This window comes from Ips typographus, linkage group LG4 (assembly GCF_016097725.1).
Source record: "Ips typographus isolate SLU linkage group LG4, UJ_Ityp_2.0, whole genome shotgun sequence".
NCBI classification, from domain to species: Eukaryota; Metazoa; Arthropoda; class Insecta; order Coleoptera; family Curculionidae; genus Ips; species Ips typographus.
This window is the reverse complement of record NC_138425.1, coordinates 11,987,131-12,001,423: the sequence shown is the minus strand read 5'-3', so window position 1 is coordinate 12,001,423 and position 14,293 is coordinate 11,987,131. Positions and strand designations below refer to the sequence as shown.

At 34.1% G+C, this 14,293-nt stretch overlaps 1 protein-coding gene across 5 annotated transcripts in view; it reads right to left on the bottom strand.

Annotated features, from left to right (window-relative positions):
* heph (polypyrimidine tract-binding protein 1 heph) overlaps positions 1–9,953 on the bottom strand; it is a 128,306-nt gene extending 118,353 nt beyond the window's left edge. Inside the window, exon 1 of one of the 5 annotated variants that reach the window (XM_081979223.1) lies at positions 9,636–9,953. The gene's annotated coding sequence lies outside the window, so the exon portion shown is untranslated. The remainder of the gene's footprint in view (positions 1–9,635) is intronic. The other 4 variants (XM_081979217.1, XM_081979218.1, XM_081979219.1 and 1 more) reach the window with 4 other exon arrangements.
* Between the last annotated feature and the right edge of the window lie 4,340 nt (positions 9,954–14,293).

The following is a 14,293-nucleotide window of genomic DNA, read 5'->3' as shown; positions in this document are numbered from 1 at the left end:
AAATGGTATGAAGATGTAAAAGCAAAATTAAGTATTTTTTCGCCGAATAATGTATGTAATGTGTGTAAAAAATTATTTCAGGTGCAATGTCGACAGGATCTGTGCTGTGATGGAACAACCTCAGCCATCAACGTCCAAAACTGAAGATTTTATTCCACCTCCACCTCATGTTCGGCCTTCACCTGCTAATAAGTCTCCAGTTACCAGAAGAACCAAATTTAAGGAAACAGACGAAACCTCAAATTTGTCCAATACAGAGCTCCAACGACTGGTATTGTTGGAACAGCTGGAACTAATAAGGGTTCAAAAGGAAAAGGAAAAATTATTGCTGGAAAAAATACAAAAAGAAAATGGAAACCAAATTGAAGAAAGAAATAATTTGTTGTTCAGAAATTTATAAATAAATGAATAAATTGTTTTCGTGATGTGTTTCATATTCTATTTCATGACTACAATATACAAATATAAACCAAAATCCTCCTTCAAGTATCTTGTTTGTTTTTCTTATTACTTATTAATATTCATGTTGTCTTTTGATATTATATGGTATCGTACTTAGTAGTATATTTACAACTGCAATTGAAAAACTATATTTTTTATTTCTTCTCGTCTCTGTTGACCACGCTGACGGTCGTTGTTCAGCTCATCATTATCTTCCACAACTTCTTCACCATCGTGATCCTCGGCGGCTACTTCTTCTTCGTCATTTGGTAATTGGTCATTTAAATACTTAGCAACATTATGCAGAACCACAGCGCTGACGATTACTGACGGAATTTTGTCAATGTTCAATCGTATCTGATGTTGCAAAACAGGGAATCGACGTTTTAGTTGTCCGAAACAGCGTTCTATAATAACGCGCTCTCTTTTATGTAAATTATTATACGCTATTTCTTGAGGTGTGGCGGTGTTTCTATACGGTGTTAATAGCCATGGCGTTATGCCGTACCCTTCATCGCCTAACAAAAGTCCATAGTTCTGTTGACGTCTTCTCATCATACCAAAAATGTTTGATCTTCTTAAAATACGACTGTCGTGCACCGAGCCAGGCCATTGAGCATCTACGGATGTAAAACATTCTTTTCCGTCACAAGTTGCTTGCACATTTATACCACCAGCCTTTCCTATTGATATACTCGTCACCATGTGGCGATGGCTTTATTATTGGTACATGAGTGCAATCAATTGCACCAAAAGCACAGGGAAATCTATACAACTCTGCCCATTTGTTGATTGCCTGGTCAGTCGAGTTTTCTGTAGGAAATTTAATCCAAATTCCTGCCTTTTCAACTATTTTTGGTAAAACGTTAGATATCGTTTTACATATTGTTGTTCTATGAACTCCTTCTTCTTTTCCGATCCCTATTTGAAATCCAGGATCACTTAAAAATCGCAAAAATATTTGCATTTGTTTTTTTGGACTCAATGCACCCCCTCTAGTCTCCACTTTTGGCTCCAAAAAATGGTTAGCTATTCACTCAACATTTTCTTCACTAAATCTATACAGACCGTGGTATTCTTCGGGCCGACTTTCTTTTCTTTCGGGATAAAATTTTACAGATCTTATATTCATAAATGCAGTTATTTCTGCCAAACTGTTTAACAATACTAAATTTTTAAGACAGGGTTTAACAAGCTTGCAATAATGTAAGCTTTTCCTTAATATTCTTAGTAATTGCTTACTTTTTTTCACACCATGTTTAGACAATGCTAAAAACTTTAGCTTTTGCTAATTGCATTTTTAGTAAAACCTAATACTTATTTTTATTCACTGCATACTAAGCATTTGCTAGGAAAATGTAAGTTTTAGCTTTTACTGAATTTTTATTCACTGCCCGCCCAATGCCCTTCTTGCCCTAACCTAAAATTTTCAAGACGAGAGTAGAAAAATGCTTTGGCATGTTTGAACTGGCTAAGAGTCTAAAATTTCCAAGAAACGAGTAGAAAAGTATGTTGAAATGATTCAGCTTGCTAAGTGCCTAAAATTTTCAAGAGAAGAGCCTTACACCTTTCACCACTTATTACACAAAATAATTATTTGAAATATTACATATTTCACGTAAACCTTGTTTTATAAACTATCAGCAAAGCAATTTGATCTTGACTGAAATTTCTTCTGACATTCTGAGACAAGAATTTTGATTCATTCCTTGACCATCATTTTCTGCCTGTTTTATAATTCACCATTGCGTCACGTGTGCCGAAACGAAATGTTATGAATAAATTACGTCAATTCAGGCAAAACTCTCCGCGTTTTGTTACCAGGCCATCTTCTCTCGCCTGACTCGTCGACAATGATATGCCTAATTTAATTCAACAAAACTGGTCCCCTGACCCTGACGGTCCTGATGACATAATGTCGGTTGTGATGTTAATTTATTTAAATTAATGTCTGCCGTTCGCAGAACCTCACTTTACAAACGCTAGTTTACGTCCCAAAATAGATATTAGCCAAATTTGAAAATGTGCAATTTGACCGAATTTATGGGCGAAATCCTTCAGGTCAGAATTAGTGTCGAAAAATTCCTTCAAATCAATTATTTATAGTATAATATACCTAGTTGTCAGTTGCCTAACACACACAACACAGTTCGTTTACCTTATAGACGTAATAACACTGTCAGCATTAATACTGTCACTCTTGGAATCAGTAATTGTAAAACTTTTCTCTCGTCCATTAATTTCAATTCAAACGTAAACATTAAGCCGCCTCAAATGTAAACGAACAAAAAATATGCATTATCTTTTGCCCATTTCATTTCCATGTTGAACCAGTGCCAGAACATTAGCGCTTTACTTTAATTCCGCTAATTTATTTGCCACATGTTTTTTCCAACCAGTCAGATAAGCTCAAAGTTACTTTTTATTTATACTAAACGGTACTTGTAACAAATCACCCAAAAAAAAATTAATTAACTTTAGCTCAGATTGAGTTATAATAGAGCTCTAAACAGAGACACATGTTCTGGCTCTAAAATATTACACATACACCTATACATAAACGATCCAGGTGCACCGTCAATATTTTACGGGTATTTTAATTTGGCGGCTTCGGGATCTCGTTCAGCCGATTTATTTTGGCAATAAAGCCGCAGAAATTCCTATTAAAAGTAAATAAATGGACCCCCGGCGACGTAAATAACTCACTCCTTATTACCGGGGACCCCGGGGTCCTGGAGGATCGATTATGTACCGAGTTATAAAGGCTTACCCAAACCCATCTAACTTATGTGTATCTGTTACAAACTTCAAATCAGTTTTGATAAAAATACAAAAAATGATACAGATAAAGGGTGCCACCAGTTACCCCAGAAGCAACAAGCATTGGCGGGGGAGTTCGGAAGCAACAAGCCCGACCAGCAACAGAGCGTGACCCATTTAAAGCAAGCAACAGTTTCCGGCACGTTTTGCATGTTTTGGAAACGCGATCGGTTTCTGTATCAGAGTTTTAGATTACATAGCTGGATAAAAGCAAAAAGCATTCCTAAATGTGCCAGTCTAGAACAGGAAGTTCATTAATGGGTTATTGGTGAGTGAAATTTGAGCTGGAGAGATGAAAACCAAATTTTTCACTTTCGATTTTATTCTACTCCAACAGGGATATTGGTTAATTACTTATTAGCATAAATATGTCATTTGTACACTTTCTTATTTTGTTAAATTGATTAATTACATTATGAAAAACGGTTCTGCATTTTCTGACAAGTCATAACGAATTTATCAGCAATTTAAGTTTGCAAGAAAACCAAAACGAATTAATGTCGTGTGACGTCACGAGGCACGTTTCAGTTCGGCCCCGTTAATGTGTAATGTCTGTTTTAGTGTGATTATTAATTCTCCTTTGGCTTGTTTCTCAATTATTATTAAAGGGAAAATGGTTTGTCATTATTAAATAGTGTCAGAGTGTATAAGTTCCACTAAGTCCATAACAGGAAACGTTAATTAAAGTGTCATTAAACGAAGAAAAGTTTTTCAAATGGAATTACGTTAGTAGGTCAAATTTTTAACCTGAGGAGGACTTTTTAGGATCTTCGTAAGTGTAAGAAGCGTTTGGTCATTATAAACGATTTTTCTGAGGTTTGGGACATTTGTAGAGCCCTCTGATAATTTTTGGGACGTTTTGAATAGTATTTAGAGGCTTTGGAACAATTTTTCATAGGACAGTTTTTATAGGAGGTTTTGGATAATATTTAGAAACCTCTGTCCCTTATAAACGATATATCTAAGGGTTAGAACACTTGAAAAGGCTTTTGGCTATTCTGAACTATTTTTCGAAGCTTTAGGACAGTTGAGTCCTCTGACAATTTTTAGGAGATATTTGATAGTATTTAGAAACTTCTGTCCATTATAAACGATTTTTCTAAGGGTTAGAACACTTGTTGAAACTTCTGGCCATCAATAAAATTTCAAAAATTACTGTGTATTATGCATGATTGTTATCAAATTCCAGGAAGTTATACTCACATAGTACGTAAATGATTCAAACAGCAATGTGCTTTTACAGGTTCTCCACACCCGTTCATAACCAATGCGTAATAATTTGTAAAACAAATATTGAATGATGTTTCTGAAATCGTTAACAGTGATGACGTGACTCCTTCGAGAGATTGTCGACAATATAAAAGGTTTACTTTGTTATTTCGGAAATTACCATAACATCAAGGTGAGTTGGTGTGGAATTAACAACTTTTCCACGCAATAATAAATCCTCTTTCGGTTTTATAAAAATAATAATAAAAGTAAAAATAACCAACCGCGTAATCGATGATTATGCACAACTTGACCTAGACTCAAGGCTGGCTTATACATCGTTCTGTGGCAATAATTCTTAAAAACGCGCCTCAGACTCTTCTTTGCGCAGATTAATTACTTTAATAAATCTGCATCGGCCGATTCTTCGAGCAATGAATATGCCTAGATAACTGTTCATGAGCGACGACACTTTATTACTTTGTTTACTAAACGCACGGAACATCTGTACAGTTATTTAGCGCCCGAAGCGCAATATATCCCCGGGGTCGTTCCTATAAAACTTGAAAGAACCATCGTAAAACCGCCAATTTTACATGTCTATAAGCGAATTCTGGTTGCATCAGTCTATTAAAAACCTAAATATAAACGTCTCAAACAATAAATTAATAAACGACAAGCCAGCTGCCGCTAAAATGTTTTCAAGCTAATGTTTCATGGTTGATTTTAATGTTCATTGTGTAAACTAATACTAATTCCGCCTCTGTTGTCCTTTATTGCAAACAGGAAGTCAAATTGTGAAGAAGAGAATATCTATTTTTAGTAGATGAATGTTAACCTAACCTAAAAAGTGTTCAAACTGTCAAACTACCCTATATATATTCCCATTTAGCCAGCTCAATCTTCCGCTCTTCTTTTCTGATGCGGACAATATTTAATTCTTCTTTAAAATATGCTGCTTTCCAATACCGATCACTCAGACTTCTTTTAAAATTTCTGAGCTATCACCCAGCTCAAGCAATTCAACATACTCTTCCCCTCTACTTTTCTGTGGGTGATAATTAATTTTTTTTTAATATATTGGTTTTTTGACATTGATCAATATCAGTCTTCTTTTTAGATTTCTGGGAATTTAGCCTGCTCAAGCAGTTCAACACTGACTAAACGAGACTAATTTTTTCAAATGTCTTTAATATCAACCAGTCAGTCTTTCTTTAAAATTATTAAGCAATTAGCCAGTTCAGTCATTCCAACAGGTTCCTTCGATCTTCCTTCTGACCCTGATAAAACTGAATTTTTCTTTAAAATATATGTTGGCTTTTGACATCAATCAATCAATCTTCTTTCAAAATTTCTAGGCAATTGCCAGCTCAATCATGTCGACAAGTTCTTCTCATCTTGCTTTCTACTCCTGATAAAACTTAGTTCCTCTTTAAATAGGCTGGCTTTTGACATCAGCATTTCGGAGCAATTGACCAGCTTAACCAAGTTTATTCTAACCAAATTTTAACTTTATTCTAGTTTGTAGATCTTAATGACTTTCTTCTCACTAGTATCTGATAACAAAGACAAATATAAAATATGTGTTAATAAATACTACATTTCAATGACAGTTTCAAAGTTCTGTTATGTCAAATTTTTAAAATTAATGTTTTTTGCAAAAATGCTGACCAACTTGTATTACGTTTATCAGCGAATATATCAGCAGAAAGCCTGCCATTATAATTTGCCTAGTTCGAAAACAATGGTACAGATTTATCGTCTTAGCAGGGGCAATAAAACAATCGTAAAAGCTTAGTAAACTAAATGGCATTTTATTTTCCGGACCGTTCGAATAAACTGTGTGTGTGTGTAGCAATTGAACTGACGTTCCAGGGAAATTATACGCGATGTTTTGATCTGTCGATTTATCGGTCTCCCCTCGAAATCGCTAGTCAAATAAATGATGATCTTTATTGCTAACTTTTATTTTTATGAAGCGGTTTAATTCCGTAACGCCCGGGGGCTGTAAAAACTGGAAATAACATTTAATTTCCAACACGAAAACGAACCGTTATCGTTAACGCTGCCTTAATTTGCGTAAATGAGGTTTTTCACACCGTTCTCGATATGTTGTGTTGATTGCCAAGAGATAATCTACAAACAGGTGTAACTAACTTTTTCTATATCCCAAAACTGGCTCAATTCACTCATAATGAAGCCGAAAATAAAGCTTCAATTTCGGCTCTTCGACCCTTTAGTTTTTGTTGACTTACCTGAAATACTTTATGCCGGGGTGTAGTTAGTAAAACAAACAAATCTGCTTTAGATAAACCCATGCTCCGATACCGGCGTATAATATACATATCTGGTTGGTTTTAATGGGGGTTTTGTGTCTTTGTTGTTTGAGGACCCTCTAATTATGGAACTTAACCCCTGAAGCCCTGAAGGCTTCGGGAGAAAGGCTAAATTAATAATTTAATTGACTTGTTATGTTGTGCGTAAATCTAGCTAGAAGATAAATTTTAGTTTTGGTTATCACAGATTACCTAGTGTTTAGTATTTTTAAATTTCTAAATTTAGTGCAAACCATTTGTTGGCAAATTCCGAGTTAAATTACTAAATAACATTAAATTTTAGTCTGGATCGTAACAAGAGGCTTTAAAAGCATTTTTTGTGATCCTGAAGTTTTGGTTGCAGTACCATTCTGAATTAAATTTACTACATTTCATACTTATACAGCATCTCAACTGATGAGAAAGAAAAGACGGTTAACAGAACCTTTCCATTTTTGAAGACTGGACGAAATTATAGCGCATTTAAAATTGATTAAACATTATTACGTTTACCCGTGTAAACGCTCTGGCGAATTTTCATTACACCCGTTTTAAATAATTTAGTGAGAAAACGTATTACAAAAAGCTTTCATTACCTTAAAACGCCGCCGGTTAATGCATAAATTGTTTTGCATATGTAATTTTTCCAGTTTAGCGTGTACATTTCTGGAAAGCAGCACGTGTGTGTGTCCGGAAATTTTAGGTTTACGGTCTGAAATGGCTTTTGCGGTTCCCGGCCGTAAAGCATTCAGCTACAATATAAAGCACGTATCTTCCCCATCAAGCCATCATACCGTTTAATAGGTTATGCGCTGCACGGCATTAAATCTGATATTATGGTCAACTGGATTACGGCTAAAGGCCAAATAGTCTTTGATTTATCCAGTTACGTATGGAAATTTACGGAATTTAACGCTATAAACTCACCATTAAGTTCACCACTATATTACACCATTTCAGCTTAACATTCTGGCCTAAAAGAATAGGACCTGAAATTTGTAATAGGCCCAGAAAGCATAAAACGTTCGATATTTTCTAGTTTTCTAAGTTGTTCAGAAAAAAGCTTTTTTGGTAAAGTACCATCTTCTCCTGGAAAAGTTCGTTTAACAATACTTTTCCAAATCATGCAAGAAGGTTTTTTGTTTTGTTTGCAGATAGTCTTTTCTTGTCAAAACTTAAGTAAGGAATGAAAGCTTGGTGTAGTTTCTATATACCATCATACCTGTATCTTGACACTAATGTATGCAGAGAACTGCTCTGAGCTCGATTTACCAGAAAATGACTGAAAGTTAGCATTTTTCAGTCTTTATTTTCTTCAATACACCACAATAATAGCTCCTATTTGAGCAATTACTGAACTCTTCAAAGAGTCACTCCAAGTTTTCAACCTTTTGCCGGACTTTCTACAAGTAGGAAAAGTCTGTTGTAGACAATTGGAACTTTTGCAAGGAATTTCTGTAGTATTTGGATTTTTAAATTGCTTCTCTGGTAAATTCTCCAAAGTTATGCTGGTTGCCTAACGATATCAAAGGCGTATTTTGGTTAAAATGTTATATTCTTACGGAATTTCATAAGTAATTTTACACTGTAAAGGTGTGTGATTTACTTATGGAGCAAAATAAAAATTTGCCAAATTTGCACTTTTGACCAAAAATGTGATTTTTTCAATTTTTGAAATGTTGTAACTTTTTTATTTGAACTTTGATCGATTTTGCTAAATCGCTATTAGAAAAGGAACAAAAAATACTACAAAATGAGCCAAGACACGCAACTCTAACTTGTCATTTTACCGAGATACTGAATCTCTAAAAGTAGTTAAAAAAGACCCCTATACCCCCCATTCTTTCAATTTTTATGAAAAATGAAAAAATTTAAAGTACTTTTTTTGCACGTATTTCACCAAATTTAAGGTTCTTTGGTTTGAATATACCCTTTACTGTGCATTGGAACCAAAAAATAAAATTGAAAATGTTGACAAAAAATGCCATTTTTGGTTGGTCACGTGACCAACTGTTGAATGACGTTACATTCGTTTTGGCATACTGACACATGTCACTTACAAAGTTCATCTTTGTCTACATCATTGATTTGCTTTGGTTGTCTCTTCCTACTTCCTATCATGGGATTTCTGTCTATTTTTTGATATTTTCGTATTTGTATGTCTAGGCAAATAAACTTTAAATTTTGCAAAGTAGTTTGCCAATGCTAAAACACTTTTTGTGAATCTAAAAAATCTAGAGTAGTACCTGAGAAAAACAAATTTTATGAATTTGTATACGCCAAGATACTTTCCAATATATCTTAGACAATCAACAATGTTGCAAAAATGCAACTACCGCATATAATAGAAAAATTATGTATGATGTAATTGAGAGATGTGATGCGCATCAGGCAGCACACCAGTTGCGCAACAATGCATAAAACAGTAATTAACACGGAAAAAATTGAATTTTTCCTATTTTCTAATAATAATAATAACAATTCCCAAAACGCAATCACCTACATCTTCTTGTGTAGGATCGTATGCGATGCTAATTAAGTTTTATTTGGTATTGTGGTTAGAGTACTACTGCAAAGTACTAGAAGAGTTTAAGAAATCAAAACCATGCTTAAAAACCATTTGCTTTTTAAAAGGAAGTTAGAAAAAATCTAGTAAGTGGGTTTAAGGTGAATAAAACAATAGCTGTGAATAATCCATTGGACACGCTTAACTAGTACTCTGTTAGCAGTGATGATGAACGTTAATTAAGGAATCAACCAATCAAGTTTCTCAGTCATTAATAAAATACTGCAAGGTTCCCACATTATTAATGTTATAAAATTTCAAAAAATATACCAAGAAAAAACTACCTGAGCTGGAGATTCACCACACCGGAAATCCGTGCTGGGCGTCCCAATCAGAAAGGCTTATTTAATCCAAACAAAACAAAAACGGGCACTGTCACACTATACAAACTTTGAAACTTGGCGGTACTGCAAACACCGGCAATCGTTTAATTAACCAGTAATAACGATAGCAAAAAAAAAACCGTTGCGCGGCTTTAAAACAACCAAAATCAACGAAACGGTACGGAATAGTACCACCGAAACACTGATGATGATGATGCCAGTCCAAACTAAACAAAATTCCGGCGTTAAGACGAACATACACCGACGCGACGCGCCATACGGGCTGAGTCCATGTGTGTGCGAGACCTCTCGAAATCCGTCGAAACAGGACGAAGCACGATAAAAAAAAAGCACAGACAGACCATCATCGGGAATTCGACTGTTTTACCTGTTCCATGTGTGTGTATGTGTGAACCGGGCTTGCGGTGGTACCTCCACAGTACCCGCCGATTAAACCAACGGTACGACTCGACCGAAGAACGGAAAGTGCAACAGGTTGCATGGTCGCGGCGTAATTTTTTTTGATGATTCAGCCTTTTAACCATTCGCGGAATCCGATGAATGGTAGTACCCGCAGTAATAGCGAACCTCGATAGGTTCGAGTACGATATTATGATTTTAAACAGTAATGTATACAGGGTGGTCCAGTTTTAAATGTCAATAATTCACCAATCCATAGCCAATTAAAAAATAAGTTGACATTCATTATGTCATTTTCCTGAAAAGTGCTTCCTAAGGAAAATACAGTCCTTCAAATTTCTGTTTAAAAAATCGTTTTTTTTTGTCATAACTGTCAGACCGTTGGAGCAATATTGATCAAATTTGGAACAAGCACTTTATTACATGTTATTACGGTCAAAGTCCCAAAACTAACCCAACCCAACTTAAAAATTGTCTTGGAAACGGAAAATTCACTTAAGAAGTTTAAAAAATATTATTGTAGCCAGTTTTCATAGTTTCCAGACAAACTGAAAGACTTTAGTTTTGAAAATTGTCTTTTCATGCAAATCGAGAGACTTTAATACTGAAAATTGACTTGTAGACATAAAAACTAAGTACTTTTTCAAGAATTTGTTACTACAAATTCATACATTTAAACCTTAAAAATTGACTTAAACCCCAAAATGTGACTGAACTAATGAAAAGTGACATCAGAAGCTTAAAATTTGCATTTGAAGTAAGTTTTCATAATTTAAAGACAAATTTCAATATTTTAGTCTTGAAAATAGTCTTATATGCAGGACATTAACATTAGATTCATGAAAATTGTCTTGAAAACAAACTTTTCGTGCTTTTCATTTTCTTCGAATTCTGGACTATTTTTAGCGCTTCAAAACTGCTTTCAGCTTGGAAAATCGAGTTTCAAGACTATCTTCACCAAGTTATTGACCTAGCACACTTAAAAAACAATTTTTACATTCTTCATAGATTTAAAATGGCATTCCAAGCTTCGTCACTGTTAAATCGACTTCTAGACACCTCAGTGCTAAAAATTCGGGTATTTCTTAATAAACTAGACTGTTTTTAGTGTTTTAAGGCTGTTTTCAGTGCCTCAAATCGAGTTTCAAGACTATCTTTACAAAGTTTTTGACTTATCAGGCCTAAAAGCCAGTTTGTCCACTGACCATAATCTTGAAAATGTTATTTCAAGCTTCTTCACTATTAATTTGACTTTTACACTAATAGGTGCAATAAATTGTAGCATCTCTAAGAAATTCAGACTGTATTTAGTGCTTTTTAAGACTGAAAAATCGAGTTTAAGACTATTTCCAAAAGTCAAGTTTCTTCAGTAATAAAAGTAAAAAATGTTGGTACCAAATGCTACAATAATACGTCTTGAGAACTAATTTTTAGAAATAAAATAGTCCGAAAATTTAATTTAGTTCTAGACTTGTTGTCCAGTCCAGAAAATTCAGTTGTACACCAATTAAAGTCTTGAAAATATACTTTTGGACTCTCTTTAGTCCTAGTAAAGTCAGTTCTAGCATTAAAAGTCAACTTTTATATTATTTTTAGTAGTAAAAAATGAGTTTCATGCACAATACAATCTTTGTCTTGATTTCCGGACTTTTTTTAGTTCTTGAATGCCAGTTTCAGACACTCAACCAGGATGGCAGTCTGAGAAAGCAAATCATAAGACCATTCCTAGTAGTAAAAAAGTTTTTAGACTATTCAGTACAAATTTGGACTTTCACAAGTCTTGAATGTTCAGTTTTAAACTATAAAACGATTTTTTAAATGAAAATTTGGAGGACTGTATCTTCGTTAGGAAACGTTTTTCAGAAAAATGACTGGCTATCAAATGGTGAATTATTGACACTTAAAACTGGACCACCCTGTATAAGAACCTTCTTTTCAGCATTGTCAATGACATCATATTCTCAAAAATAACAGGAAATCAATGAAAGCAGGGTGAATTAAGGATTATTCAATAGAGTATTTATCGTGTTTTACTTTAATTTTGGATTATTTGATCACTATTCAAGCAGAAAGAGATGACAACATATTCGTAATAATTGTTACCTATCAGCAGTATCACAAATGTTACAGAAATATAGGTATGTGTATTTTACCTAAATGTGTTTCGCATTAACGAAAAGAAAACTCAAAATATTTGCTAATTTTAATAACAGTACAAAGTTTAGGAACAGTACACACTTCAAATTAAAAATTACAACCTTCCGTCAAATTAATGTGTCAATGTTAAGTCAATCCTGTTCACCTGAAGGCGAACTCTCTAACGAATAGCAAGGAAATTTCTTTGCTATCATAGAAAACCCTTCTCTATCGTAATATATGGTACTCTCTACGTTTCAATTGGCGAAGATCGGCACTCAACGTAGCTATTCGGGTTGTGTAAAATAGAAAGACCAAATGAGGTCTTGCTATGATTTTATCTCTCTTGCGGCTATGAAATTTTGTATTTGTCAATCTTTCTTTTCCGTCGTCTTCTAAAATTCAAATGTTTTGTTTTTTAACCTTTATGCCCGTCAGTGTCAACATTGTGTCAATAAGGTTGTGTTGGGGACCAATTGATTGTGTTTGCACCCCCCTTTCTTTGTTTTTGAGTTTTTAGTTAAAGTGATAATGCATCTATTAGTTATTGTTTTTGAGGTGTAAGCTGTTCATGATGGAATGGTTGTGTTATGGCTATATGGGTTCCATCAACACATCCTAAAGTCCCATCCTACTTTCTTCACAAAATGCATACAAATTGGTAGCATGTTTACAAGCAACTGAAAAATATTAATGGTCTTACAAGAAAATAAGAAACTGAAGAGACAGAACTACAATAAATAAAACCAACAACAAAAATGGCAACAAAACAGATTATTTTAGAATGCAAACTTTGAAATATATGATTAATTACTGAAAAAGAAAGTAAAGAACGTAGAATTATTCAAATTATTGTCATTGATACTTGTCATTAACCCTGAATACGACGAAACAAGTAAAAGCCCTATTTTTATTACTAGAAATTAGTCAATGTTTTTAGGACCGATAAGTTCCCGTTTTCTGTTGACGGTGTCGGCCGAATGTGATAGAAAACAGCTTAGAGAGTACCAACAGTTAATAGAAAGAAATTTTCTTTCTTGTCTATTTCTATGCGTTTTCTATTTCCTATATCGTTACGGAGTTCGCCTTCTGTTTTGGACGTCACCGTTTCAATCGGATAGAGCATTTAAATCCTGTTATTTTTTAGTATTGACTAGTCAATCCGAATCATTAATCCGCGTCATATCGACGATTTTATGACGGTTTACATAACTGGATTGAATAAGCGGATTCAATTTGCTCGATATAAACGTAGTCAATGATTTCCTGTGACAAAGTTTTTGATAGCATGACAAGAGAAACGAGAATGATCTTTCAGAAACGTCTAGCATCATCAAGTTATATTACAGTCCCCAATAAACCAAATAACTTGATAACTTTCCTCGTTTAGTGTTTTACAATTATTGAATCAAAAACAATAATATCTGAAAATAATAAATTAAATATAGATTCGTAGTGCAGTCATTAAATTGAACTAATTCATTCATTATTTATACATCATTACGTCGAGTTCGGCCCGTCGTAAAATACCGTTTAATTTGCCGATCGGCATCATCATAAAATCATAAGCGAAATGAACTAAAATATAGATAATAAACTTGTTAACATCGATGTTTAGTTAAATCCCTCCAATTATAAATTCCGCCCGGTTTCGGGGTGGAAAAACTCCGCGCCCTTCCTCCCTTTTTGCCTCATTTTCGGGGATTTGGACTAAATGCGTTATATTACTTTGAAACAAATACAAACAGGGAATACTTGATAATTAATGTTTATTAATGTACTGGTTCATAATATGCGTTGTACCTTTGTAACGTAATTTAGACAATTTTATTATGAAGTTGTAATTGTGGAAATTCTATTGTTTGCCTAATGGAGAATGAAATTTTTCGTTCCTTAATGAAGGCTTTGTTTAACAGGGTACAATTTATGTTTTTTTTAAATACTTTAATAAATCATTAGCAAAATTAATATTGTTCTATTTTACTTCATTGCTGTGTGAAGGTGCAACTTAATTAAAGACCCAAAGGCAAAAGCGACCAGAATACACGATTAAAAGTAAAATG